Genomic DNA, 13,783 nt, shown 5'->3' on the forward strand with positions numbered 1-13,783 from the left:
ATTTGGGGTGTGTGGTGGTGGAAGGGTGGGTATGGTAGTCGTCATGCGTGCTGGATCCTACCCCCAATTTTCGGTACACACTGCTCCCTGGCTGTCTTCAGTCATATGCAAGCTAAATAGCTGGTGTGGGTCCAAAGAGACATCTAGGATATCAGGGGGCCTACACACTCATGCCCCCCCCCATAGCATGCAGTATGTGTCTCCATGGCATGCCTGTATAATATAGCATGGCAGGGAACAAAATTGGGCTGTAAGGTCCTGATCTCTGATCCCATTGCCTTAATGTAAATTCTCTGAGGTTATAGAGACTTATTTCACATGGTTAGAACCTAGGAAGTTGCTCAGCGCAGTCTGAGGCCAGTTAAAACCTATTATTAATGTAAGGTGTTAGTTACTGCATTTCAGTTAATAAATACTAGGCCCAATCTTATCCAACTTTGCTGATGCAGCTGTACCAATGGGGTGTGCACTGCATCCTGTGGTGGAAAGGCAGTCACAGAAGCCTCCTCAAGGTAAAGGAGCATTGTGTTCCCTTACCATGAGGCTATATTGTAACTGCATTGGCACTTGAAAGTTGGATGGGATTGGGCCCACATTATTTAATGGTCATCTTGACTTCACTACTATTACCTGAGTTAAAGGAATATGACAACTATGGTACCATAATAAAAATAGCAACAACAAAGAAAATCAATGGGGTGTGGGCAAGAGAAATTGTCAACAGGAGCCAAAACTGAACAACATTTTTTTAAAAAATCATACTACTCAACAACTTCAATATTCTCTCTTGCCACAGTCTGTGAAAACCCCTTAAAAACCACACTATCTTCTAAAGCACCCAAAGAAAGGGAAAAGGCCAAAGATCTGTACTCCCAGATGCTTTTTCTGGAGTTAGGATGGTGCTTCTTTTCATTGCCTTTCCCCTGGAGAGAGACTTTGGGCGCAATCCTAACCCCTTATGTCAGTGCTTTCCAGCACTTGCAAAGCGGTGCCAATGGGACATGTGCTGCATCCTGCAGTTGGGTGTCACTCATGGAGGCCTCCTCAAAGCAAGGGAATGTTTGTTCCCCTCCCTCAGAGCTGCATTGCCTTTATATCAATGCTGGAAAGCACTGACATAAGGGGTTAGGATTGCGCCCTTAGTTTTTCAATTTTAACTGGGCCTCTCTTGTCTTCTTGATTATGAACAGTAGCAGAAGACAGAAGGGATGCCCTTGCACATGTGGAACAGCCAAGAAGTTCCTTCTGTTCTGAGCTCTCTGGAGAAAGACAAAGGTAGATACATAATTCATTAAAACACAATCATCATCATCATTGGCATCCTTCAGTCTCGGAAGACTATGGTATCGCGCTCTGAATAGTGGTTCTGGAACAGAGTGTCCTCTCCAGGGCAAAAAGCCTGGGTAAAGTAGATATGGAGGATAGACTGTTACCCATGCAGCAAATCCCCCCTCTCCACGTCGCTGAAATGGTCCAATGGAAAGGCAGAGGCCAATACGGTTGATTCCAGTGGCGTTGCAGGAGTTGCCAGAACGTGACTGTGTTCAGCCATGAACTGCCTCAGGGACTCCGGCTCCGGATTTTGTCTCGAGGTTGACTCCTGAAGCCTTTCCCATAACTGGATGTAGCCACAAGGCAGTGGAGGTTTAGGATCAGAGCTTTCCTTCTTTCAGATGAGCTGCCTTCCCAGGTTAACGAGTCCCATCTACCCGGTGGCTGTTTAGTCGCCTTTTACGACAAGTACAGCCAATTCTTATCCCCCAGCACCCAGGGGTTAAAAAAAAACACAATAATACTTCTAATTTGTAGGCACAGTAGAAACTGCATATTGAATGCTTTGAAGTCATTTCACTAACTCTAATTCCTTAACTAGAAACTAGAAACAGTGATGTGGTATTCATCTAGGAAAGATCAATAATGTACACTTCGTCTACATGCGTGCAATATTTTCTACTTCAATAAGGTCTACATTCACTTCTGCCCACAAGATGAGATAAAAGTTCAAAGTTAATATTGCAAGATATACGAGGTAGCTCAATAGGAGGCATGTATTAACTTTCCTGCCATTCCAAAGCTTCAAAAACATCTCTCGTCCCCACGACACTGGCACCACCAAGGTCTGAGCCTAATTGCTTACATATCTTATTACTAAGTGTTTTTATCACGTAAACTGAAGAACAAGAAAAGAGACAAAATTCTGGCCTTGTGAAGGAAGGCCAGGGGAGAGAACATCTGTTCTCCTCTCTTCACTTTTAAAATGGATACTATACAAACAGAGCTAAAAAGGATACTATACAAACAGAGATTGGTATATAATATATGGAAAGAAATGATTACAGTCTTTATCCATATTCATAGTATAGACTTTTCTGAACATACCTCACAGCCTAGTCCTAAAGGGACAGGCCAGTTATTATTGGCATGCCTCTTCCGCTGGTGGTGACTGCATTAAAGCAGTCAGTGCCAGTCCAGCAGCGTGCTCAGTAGTAAGCTGTTGGGATGCTGGCCGGAAGGCCAGAGCCTTCCTACCCACATCATCGGTTCCAGAGCCAAATGAAGCCTACTGCCAAACGAAATAGGGAAGGAAGGGGTGGTGGGACAGTGAAATGAGCGGCAAATTGTTCCCTGACCCAGAGGAGACCTCTGCAACAGCCCCCTTCCCCGCTCCAGAATGCAGCCATAGCTATTTTGGCATGGCTGCATCGGGGGGCGGGGGACAGGACAGAATAGGATTGAGCACTAATAGGATTGGGCAGTTTCCTGAAACGTTTATTTTTTATACTTCCTTGGTATCCAATTCACGGTGGGGGGAGGGAGAAGGGGGAAGCTCCACTCATCAGATCCTGAACCCCATGCTGGGCCACGCAGCCCGACAGGGAGCTCTCCAATTCTGTGGCAGCTTCAGAGCTGCCATAGAATCGAGGAGCCCCATTGTAGGGCTATTTCCTTTACTTGAGGAAAGGGGATGAATGTCCCCTTCTTCTGAGAAGGCGGCAGCTGGGGCGCACTGCATGCCCCCATGGCTGCCCTGCACTCTGGTCAGCTCAGGATTGGGTTGTGAGTTACCTAACCCTAACTTCAGACTCACAAAATAACTTTAAAGGTTAATAAATAGGACATACAGACGAGAAAGCGCAACCATCTCCTTTCTCTTTCTTTGGCAAAATGAAGTTGCTTTTATGTTTTCTCAGACTTAGCTTTACATCATTATATGTGACTAGCCCTCTTGTAAAAATGCCACTGAAATTGCTTTAAAATTTTACTGTAAAAATGTTGCATATCCTCCAATGTGGGATTGTGGAGATGCTTGTGATAGAATAAATCGTCCATGCACCTCTAAATCAGCTTTGCCTCCATATTTTTTGCAATGTCACTCTCACTATGGCTCTGCTCATGTCCCCAAGTAGACCAAAGACTCACCAGAACTCTTTGTGCTTTTGTCAGGCGTTGAGCCATGATGACATCATCATGCCACATTCATTTGTGAGATCTATATACGTACATGATGATGTGGTATAATGTCATCGTTATGTCTCATTTCAATGAAAAGAATGCAAAGGCCTTGAAGAAGCCCTACTGGAGTCACTGAGGTTGAAATCTACGCTCCATTGAAGCCAACGGGACTTGCATCTAAGTAGTCATGTATAGGATTAGGCTGGAAAAGGCATCAGCATGTGCTGGATTTAGGTATGTTTTAAGATGACAGGTACCCCAAAAGATTCCAGAAGGGGATAAGTTCACAGAAGCGCAGCAGAAATTCATATGAAAAATCCAGATTCAATGAACTGTGTTAAGAACAGAATCATATGAAACCTTTTATCGGAATAAAACAGAAAACCAGAAAAAGTTAACATAAGAACTTTCCAAGACAGTCTTTCACAGTGTGTGACCGATTCCACTAGAACAATTAATGCTGCTTTTAAAATATGCCAAGTCAGGCCCTGTCTAATATGGACTGATTTAAGTGTGACGGGAAAACAGCTAAATCCACTAGATGGGACTCTAAGGTGAAGCAAGTTCAACCTAAGCCAAAAAAAAAAAAAAAAAGTTCACTTGCTAAAGGGTCCATTTGTGTATACATTTGCTGCATATTTTCAATTTTCTCAAAAATAAATTTCTGCTTCTCCAACAGAAACTATCTAGTGACTATCAGCCGAAAAGGACTGATTTGCAATTTCTGCCCGTAAATTTTCTTCAGAGAGCCTTTCCCTGCATGAAGCATCTCTGTTAAGCCCTGTAAATTGGGTTGGGGTGCACTAGGCATGCTTCACTCTACCAGGCTGCTTGCGGTTCTCTCTCGGTTTACTTTTGTGTATTAAACAGAAAATGTGCTTTCAACCAATGTAGGCACGTAGGACACTGAGCCGAAAGATATTATACGCCAAGAGGTCAGTCTGCTGCGGTGACATCCCATTCTAGGCGCTCGGCAGCAGTTCAGTTGTGGCCGGCATTTAGCAGGTGGTGTGGGGAGCGGAGCATAATTAAGCTGATATTTGCCTGCCACTGATGTGTAATTGTGGCACTGAATCAAGAACACATGGTAGACTGCAATATTGACGGAAAAGCAATGCCCATGCTGTTTAGTGAAAATTTACTCCGCTGGTTGGTGCTGAATACAATCAATACTTATAATTTAAAAACAGCAGCACCATGCTGGAGCCTACCTTGTACATTGCTCAAGAGCAAATCACACAGGCCTACACACATTTTGTTGGCATAAACATTAGACCTATTCTTGTGTATATTTGGGGTGCTGAATCAAAAAATGGCATCAGTTTTGTCCAACTGGCTTTAGTTTTGGGGGTACAGCATAGCCATCCCTATATGCTGATTCAAGCAGTTTCCTCATGAGGCAGTTATGATGTCAGCTTCTTTATGAGGAAGCTGCTTAAATCAGCATATCAAGTGGCTATGCCATACCTCCAAAATTAGAGCCAATCAGGCAAAACCGATGTCAATTTTGGAGTCAGCACCCCAAAAATATCCTAAATTCGTTCAAACATCTTTAGCAACTAAAAAAAAGTTCTTTTTGTAGGCCTGTGTTATATTTTGAAGTTGCTTCCACAGGACCCATTCACCACTGCAGAGTGAGTAAAGGGAAGGGGGGCCTGGTCTTCAAGGAACCTATCAGAGGGGAGAAATGGAGTCAGAGAGCATCTTAATCAATCAATGCCATGAAAACATATTTGCATTGATTGGTGGACATCAGTGGTCTTTGTCTAGGCTGGGGCAGATTAATAGTTGAACTGTCCATAGTCATGCTCTTTAACAGGCCCTGACCATCAATGCTTCCTAGGTTGCTAAAGTAAATTCACTTGAATTTAGGGATCACATGCAGTAGTGTAGTTAGAGGGGGTGCAAAGCACTAAGTTTTGCAGGGTGCTTCACTGTGGTGTGCAAGCAGCCCCTCCCCCCTGCAGAGCCATTCCAGGCCACCAGGGCAAAATGGAGGAGACACCAGAACAGAATGGCTCTGAAGTGAAGGGGGAGTGGCTATTTGTATACCACAGTAGGATACCCTGCAAAATTTAGCATTTTACACCTCCTCTAGCTATGCTTCTGACGATATGTGGCATGGGTCAAAAGTTTTGGTGCTTGACAGTAGCAAGATGTATAAAAAGTGAAGAGATGATGCAATGTTTTAAGTCTGCTGGAAGAGACCAGGCAAGGAACTCCTTGCCACAGAATGTCGTCTGGCCTAGATGCCAGAGATTGGACCGATTTCTGGAGGAAAAGTCCATCACAGGTTACAAGCCATGATGAGTACATGCAAGCTTTTGGTTTTAGAAGTAGGCTACCTCAGAATGCCAGATGCAACCATGGCAACAGGATGCAGGTATCTTTTTGTCTTGTGCACTCCCTGAGATATCTAGTAGGCCACTGTTTGATACAGGAAGCTGGACTAGATGGGCTTTGGCCTGATCCAGCGGGGCTCTTCTTATGCTCCTAAATGTTAGAAAAACGTATCTACTGCATATCTTTTCAATCCATGTTTCAGCCTCTTGACTATACTTACAATGTAATTCTGTTTTCATTTTAATACTGAATTCCAAGGTAATGCTGGGGGGGGGATCATCCTACGTACAACTCACTCTCCCCCAAGATATATGCCTCAGAGTGTTCATACACCTAAGTCTTGCAATTATTGTTAGTCTGCTCTTCAGTACGCCTGGAAGCAGCCCCAGAATGGGTCTGTATTGACACTTGCACTCAAGCTGGCTGTAAATATGCAAACCTTAACTTTCTGAAGTGTGTGAGAGAATAAACTTCTGTGCTTATAAATATCAAGGAGAATTCAAGGTAGCTGCAAAACAAAAGGTGTACAGTATTTATTCCCAAATATGCCTTGATGCCTCTTTGGGAGTTATCACGATTTTATTACAAAAACGGTATTCTGTCTGTGTAAATGTTCTATGCAAGGTATGCCATGATCATCAAATCCCTCTTGAGTATGGAAATAGGCAAAACAAAGTCAAGAGTCTAGTATAAATTAATGCAAGGCTTACGCACCATCTTTTATTATAGCTGCAGAATTCCAATGGCTGGCATAAAATGCATTAACTTCCAAGATACTGCGACATTTAAAGAAGGATTGAATCCTTCATTCTGAATTTCAGTTCTATTTGTACCTTTATTATGCTTTATTATGCAACTTTTATTAAGCTATTGCACCTCTACTAAGCTGATATTTGATTTTCTGTATTTTATTGCCATTAGCAATTTAGAGAAAAAGTTGAAGTGAAATGTGGCACAAGGAAAATCAAATTTTCAGCTTCTTTGCTAGTATTTCCATCAAAATCATAACTTTCGCCCATATATGCAGCAGCAGACCTCCCCAGTCCCCTGCTCGGGTGTCTGGCATGGCATCCCCCATAGGCAGTCACCCCCCCCCATGCACAATCTACCCTCCCCCTCACTTGAGGCTCATAGAGTCTCATGCAACCTGAACCCATGTTGGGGAAGCCTCTCTGAGGTTCCCTGACGCTATAAACTGGGCTCCCAGAAATCAGGAAGCACAGTTTCTGACACCTCTGGGAGCCTCAGAGAGGCTTCCGTGGGGTCATAGAGGCTCACAGCTGGGGTATTTGCTCCATAGACATCTATGGAAGGTCCGCAGCTGCATAAATGTATTTCATACAAAAAAAATATTTGCTAATTTCTCACACACACACCCCAATTTGACCTTAACTAAAGCCTCTTAAAAGTCAATTCCAGTAAAATCAATTACTTACAAGTAACTCATTTAGAATTAGGGTTCATTTCTGGAGTCCTTTGACTTTAGTACTATTTGAGTCCAATCCTATGCATGCCTACTCAGAAGTAAGTCCCATTATGTTCAATGGGGCTTACTCCCATGTAAGCTTGAATAGGATTGCAGCCTTTGTTAGGCTGATCCTATGCAGGATCACTGAGGAATAAATCCCACTGTGTTCAGTGAACTTACCTCCAGATACATTTGTGTAGGATGCAAACTTCATCTTTTAAACAATGTGCTTTAGTAATGATAATTACCAAATAATTTATTTTGATGCTATGATGTATGTGCAATCTCCTAGAAATAGGCCAGCTCAGAAAGCCAGATGCAATGGAGTGGCAACAAGATGCAGGTAGCTTGTCTGGTGTGCTCCCTGAAGCATCTGATATCTGATGGGCCTTTGTGCGATACAGGAAGCTGAACTAGATGGGCTAGATGCAGCAGGGTTCTTCTTATGTTCTTATGAATAGCAGTGTTGAGGAAGCTGGTCAAAACAAGTTAGAGTCAATTGATCTCAAATTTCAGTTTCAAAATAAGAGCGTTGAATTTTGACGTGCAAGTCCGGCTTTTGAAATGTAAACATCTGCATAATAATGCAGTTTTGCAAAGAATACTTTCAGCACCACATTTCTCTTGGTACAGTTCATGATTAGATCGGCATCTCTCAACTAGTGGTATTTGTACCACCAATGGTACTTGAGGAGGTGCCTGGTGATAACTGTGGGACTCCCAGACCTTTCTGCCTGGCAGTGAGACCAGCAACACAAGGCAGCAAACTGGTAGGAAGTTCAGCTTGGCGGGCAGAGCTTCAGCATGCTCTTTCTGCAAACTCGAAAAAGCCCTCCTGTCTGCCCTGAACCAGTGTTTGTTGCATTACATCTGGCCTCCCAGTCCGGAAGTAACTGGTGATGACACTGCCAGCTACTTCCAGTGGTACTTCACATACAAAGTGGTATGGTGAGGAACAAACGTTGAGAAAGCCTGGACTAGATGATCCCTCTGCCTAAACCTCTTGATTCTCTGAAGTACATCATCGCATCAAAAGAATTATTTGATCATTATCACTACTAAAGCGCATTGTTTAAAAGATGAAGATTGCATCCTAGGCACATGCATCCAGGAGTAAGTTCACTGAACACAGAGGGAATAATTCCTCAGTAATCCTGCATGGGATCAGTCTGACAAATAGTACTAAAGTCAAAGGACTCTAGAATGGCAAGCTGGAGCTCTGCCCACCCAGCCGAGCCTCCTACTGCTGCCTGTCATGTTGCACTGCTGATCTCGGTGCCAGGTGGCAGAGGCCTGGGGGTCCTGTGCTTGCCACTGGATACCACCTCCAGCACCACCAGTGGTACAAATACCATTGTTGAGAAATGCCGTCCTAGAGCATCTCCAGTAGGTGTTTGCCAAGCCTCTGCTTGAAGATCTTGGGCAGGAGGTCTGGTAGGAGAAGATCTCCTTGGGCAGGAGGTCTGGTCTAGAGGGTAGAGCCTCCATTTGCCTGAAGATAACATCCACAAGGTCGCCAGTTCGAGGCCACCGGCACCGTGCGACCTTGAAGCAGCTGACAAGCTGAAGCCGAGCTATTCCATCTGCTCTGAGCGTGGGAGGATGGAGGCCAGACGAAACATCTGAATTGTTGTGGCTCTTGAAAGATAGAGCCTTCTTTCAATTGCAAAAATCCCTACGGGGATTTAAATAAGCCTGCCTATGTAAACCGTCTTGAATAAAGTCTTGAATAAAGACCAAGAAAGGCGGTATATAAATACCTGCATTATCATCATCATCATCATCATCTCCAGTAAGAGAATCTACCACCTCCCTTGGAAATCTGTTCCACTGTCAAACGGCCTCTGACGTCAATAATTTATGATATCTAACCAGAATCTTCTCTCTTTGAACCCATCTGATCTAGTTCTACTCTCAGAAGCAGTTAGAAACAAATGTATTCCTTCTTCCATATGGCAACCCTTCAGGTATTTGAAGAGTGCTTTCAAATCCCCTCTCAGCTTTCTCTTCTCCAGTTTAAACATACCAAGTTCCTTCAACCTTTCCTTGCAGGGATTGTTCTCCAATCCTCTGATCATGCTCATTACTTTTCTCTCAACCCGCTCCAGTTTGGCTGCATATTTCCTAAAGTGTGCTACTCAATACTCCCACCCCTGGAGTATTGAATACTCCAGGGATGAGAACTTGAGTCAAGTTCAAGTCTGAGTGGCCAAAACGCGTGTTTTTTGCTGACTCGTTTACACTCAAGTCATCCATGTTGATGACTCTGGCATCGACTGGAGTCTGAGGCACTTGATTTGGGTGGTCTGATTTGTTTCTTTGGATGAGGCAGGACAGAAGGAGGAGCCCAAGGTGGTTCTTGCCTTAGAATTGGCTGGAGAACCAGGGAGGGGAGGAAAAGGGGTTGGGAAGCCAGGGGGGAGGTGGTTTGCAGAGATCACACTTTCCAAATGCATGGCTCTTGTGAGCTCCTCACAGGAGGAAACCTCATTGACTTACTGGCACAAATTGGACTACTTCTGAGTAGAGCCTTAAAGGATTGGTTCATACTGTCCCTGCTCTCACACAATTCGTCCCATCCTCTCCCACCTTGTTTACAAATGGGATGGGGACATCAGGGGAGTGGTTGAAGAGAACTCTGACGCACACTTATCGTCCTCTTAGGTCATCAGAGAAGGCCTTTTTACAAGTGCCGCCGCCTAGGGAGGCACGTGGGGCGGCTGCAAGAAATAGGGCCTTCTCAGTAGTGGCACCAACACTATGGAACTCCCTTCCCCCTGACTTAAGAATGGCTCCCTCTCTTGAGACCTTTCGGCGAGGCCTGAAGACCCTTCTGTTTAAACAGGCCTTCTGAGTTCTCGGCCTTTTAACATCTTTTTAACATCTTTTAATATTTTTTACAGGCCTGATTCTTTTATGACTTGCTGCTGCTCTATGCTCTTTTTACCTATTTTTTACTCTGACTGCTGTTTTTTATGATGTGTTAATATGTTTTTATTTGTTTTTAAATTATGTTTTTAATATGTTGTAAGCCGCCTTGAGTCCCTTTGGGGAGAAAGGCGGGATAAAAATAAAGTTATTATTATTATTATTATTATCCCCCAGCAGCAGCCCTGTTTGTTTGTTTTTTTTAACACAGAGCCACAGCTAGCTTTCTAAAGGAAAAGACTCGTGACTCAAGTCTTTTAGAGGCACTTAAATGCTCTGGACGACTTGGAAAGTCCCCTCATTAGGACTTATTTTCAAGTTGAGTCATGAGGGCGGAGACTCAACTCAAATCAAGCCACATTGGACTTGCTCATTCCTGTAATACTCCAGGTGAGTGGAATCACTACTTCTCACAACTTCAAAGCTATGGTTCTACCAATGCAGGCTCAAACTGCTTCAGCACAGGTCATCCTCTGTGGCAGCATGCAAATGTCCAAAAATGGCTGTGGCATCACACGGTTTGTGACAGCATAAAGGCATGTACGCTGTCATGCATGCTTCTGTGCTGCTGCAAAGGCTAGTTAGGATTGGGCCGTAAGTTTGGATTTCAGTGGGTTGGATCTAAAGTGTGGCCAATGTTACAGAACACATATATACAACGTCACAGTATTAAATGTCTTGGGTCCAAAACACCTAAACGCTACCTCCTCCGGTATGAACCTGTCTAGGGAGGCTTTTCTGTGTGTTCTACCACTGCCTGATTTATGGGCACACAGGATAGGCCATTCTGCACTGCAGTAGCATCAAGGCTGGGACACTCTCCACCCTGGGAGCTCCACGGGGTATTCTCCTTTCACTGTAGCATGAAGGCATTTCTGTTTAGAGTGACTCTAACTCTTAATTGTGGTTGTACTATCTCTGCATTCTCTGTAGATTTTAGTGTTTGACATTTTTGTTTTATTTATTTATAACAGATTTAGATCTTGCCTCGTTCTCAAAGATATGCAGAGTGACTAACAAAGCACTTAAAAATAGAATAAAGCCTCAAAAACAAACACCAAACGAAATAAAAGCATCATAAAAGAACATAACAGAGGAGCAAAAACAAAACCAGACATTAAACATAAGCTGGCAAAGCCTAAGAGAAGAAGTAAGTCTTCACAGAGCAACAAAACAAAAGAGAGAGGAACCCAATAAATCTCCTCAGGAAGCAAGTTCCACGGAGCAGGGGCCACCACTGAGAAGATTCCACTCTCCCCCCTCAGACAAACATGAGACACACAAAAAATTATGTGGCTTTATATACCAGATCACAGGCTTTAGGTCTCTAATCCCAGCCAATTTGAGATGTAAAGGTCCTAACCAGCATCTTGAATTGCACCTGAACGCAAAGCGGCACCCAATGCAGCTGGAACAGCAAAGGGTACCATAGGTGTAGTATCAAGCCCCTGTTAACAGTTGGGTAACTGTATTTTGCACCAGCTGTAACAACCTCTGGGTAGAATTTAAGAGCAGTTGCTGACCGGGCAAAAAGGCACCTTTTCAAGTGGTGCTCCTCTAATATTTAGGACAGGAAAAGTAACTGTACCTCATCATCAGAGGAGCTGGCATGCTCACTCTCACACCAGTATTCTAGACCACTATTTCTCAAACTGTGTGTTGCGAAGCACTGGTGGGTTGTGACCACACGTGTGCTGGGTCATGACCCAATGCTTGCTGGAAGTTCTGGTTTGCTTCTGTAACTTCCAGTTTGCTTCCACAAGGCATTCTGGGGCCTGTTGAGGCCAAATGAGTTAGTCGTGGGCCCAGCGTGACTGGGAAGTAGCCTCTGGTGGTTCCCAGTAATGCTTTGAGGCATGACAGTGAGCAGTGGGTCACAACCCAGCACAGATAACAAGGTGGGTCACAGCTATACAAAGTTTGAAAACCGCTGTTGTAGAGCAAAGCCGTGCACTGCCCCCCATAGTGCTCCCTGATGGCACTCTGAGACTACCACTGCCACTACTCAGGCTTCAGGAATCAGCCAGCCAGTTGGACCCTCTGATGGGTGTGGGCTAGTACACCACCTGGCTGACCCCTGATGCAAAGACTCTTATTCTCCTGTTACATATCTGAACAGGGCCTCAGTTATCACTCTTGCAATGCATGCATTCAGCATGTCCAGCCAACACATGGCAATATATAATTTGGACTGTCTTTGATCAAAATTGTAGCAAGCATGCAACTTGCCTAGTTCTTGTTCACAAGCAAATGTGTAGTAATTCTTGTGGGAATATTAGGTCTGCAATTGTACCTGATCCAAAGCCCAGTAAGGGGCATTTAGGTCCACTCGGAAGTGAGGCAAGTACTTTGTCTGAACTAATATTTAGATGTTCGTAAAAGAATTCTGTTTCTCAGCTTAGTAACAGTGGGGCTCTTCAGAACAGGAGGTTTTCTTTGTGATGAATCTGCACAAGCGGCAGAAATTTAGCCTTAGCATGTAATTTCTTCTACCAAGAGTCTTGGACCTTATTCATTAATGAGGCACTAGAGAATATTCCCAGACTACAGATTTTGTGTTTCTTCCTGTCTTAATGATGCTTTCCTTTCAGGTGCTTTTTGTAATTACAGCTGAATGAAACTGTATGAAGTTAGGTGCAGTTTACAAAAGGTCTCAGGCAGACACATGCCAAAACAAAAAACAAAAAACTTTTTTTCACCAGAGAGAGAGAAAAAAAAGAAAAATTATTCTGCAACTTGAAAAGGAACCTACTCAAGGATATGGAGGTTTAAACTAAGTCTAGTAGCTCAGGAGGTGAAGCATTATCTATGCCAGGAGTTTCAAATATAAGGCCCATGGGCCGAATGCGGCCCCTGGAAGCAATTTATCCGCCAGTTATAACTGGGCTCTCCCAGCTTGATAATTGGGCTCTCTCATACCTTGAAAATATGAACCCAGATTTGCACATTTTCTCTTCTCTCAGTTGTAGCTAATGAGTTTCTATATGAGAAGAAAGTGCCTATTCCTGGTCATCATCTGCTTAATGATGTCACTTCCAGCCCTCATCAGGCACCATGAAAGCTAATTTCACCCCTCTGTATGAAATGAGTTTGACATCCCCAATCTATGCTGTCACCAAGATGTTCTTGTCATGGTATCAGAATTTCAAAAAAAATAAATACAGATGGGATGTCCTTTATGGTTAGGAAAAAACTGATATTTTGGAGTAAAAGGGGAATTTTTTTTTCTTCTCCTCAACACGAAGAATAAGACCTCCAAAGAAAAGCACTACAGATGCCCATCAGTCTTTTATTACTAGCTAGTAATGCCAGCTAGCAAGTTGTTTATTCAAAGTGCCCTCTTAAAATGCACAGTATTAAAAATGCACAATGAAAGTTCAGAATCAAAAATTGGGTTTTTTTTTCTTCTTCCTGAAACCGATTCTAATAAATCAAGAAGAGTTTTAACTAACCTTTTCAAAATGGTATACTGCAACTAGCATCCAACAGCAAATGGCTGGTTGCATAGATTAAAAAAAAAAAAAAGCAAGCTTTTAATCTTTAAAAGGGCCTTTTGATGCTACCTTCCCCCCCCCCCCAATACCATGTTTG

At 43.5% G+C, this 13,783-nt stretch overlaps 1 protein-coding gene across 4 annotated transcripts in view; it reads right to left on the reverse strand.

The window, feature by feature from the left end:
- The window catches only part of ERBB4 (erb-b2 receptor tyrosine kinase 4), a 912,234-nt gene that overhangs the window by 177,006 nt on the left and 721,445 nt on the right, over positions 1-13,783 (reverse strand). The gene's annotated exons all lie outside the window — the stretch shown is intronic.

This window comes from Tiliqua scincoides, chromosome 1 (assembly GCF_035046505.1).
Source record: "Tiliqua scincoides isolate rTilSci1 chromosome 1, rTilSci1.hap2, whole genome shotgun sequence".
Classification (NCBI taxonomy): domain Eukaryota; kingdom Metazoa; phylum Chordata; class Lepidosauria; order Squamata; family Scincidae; genus Tiliqua; species Tiliqua scincoides.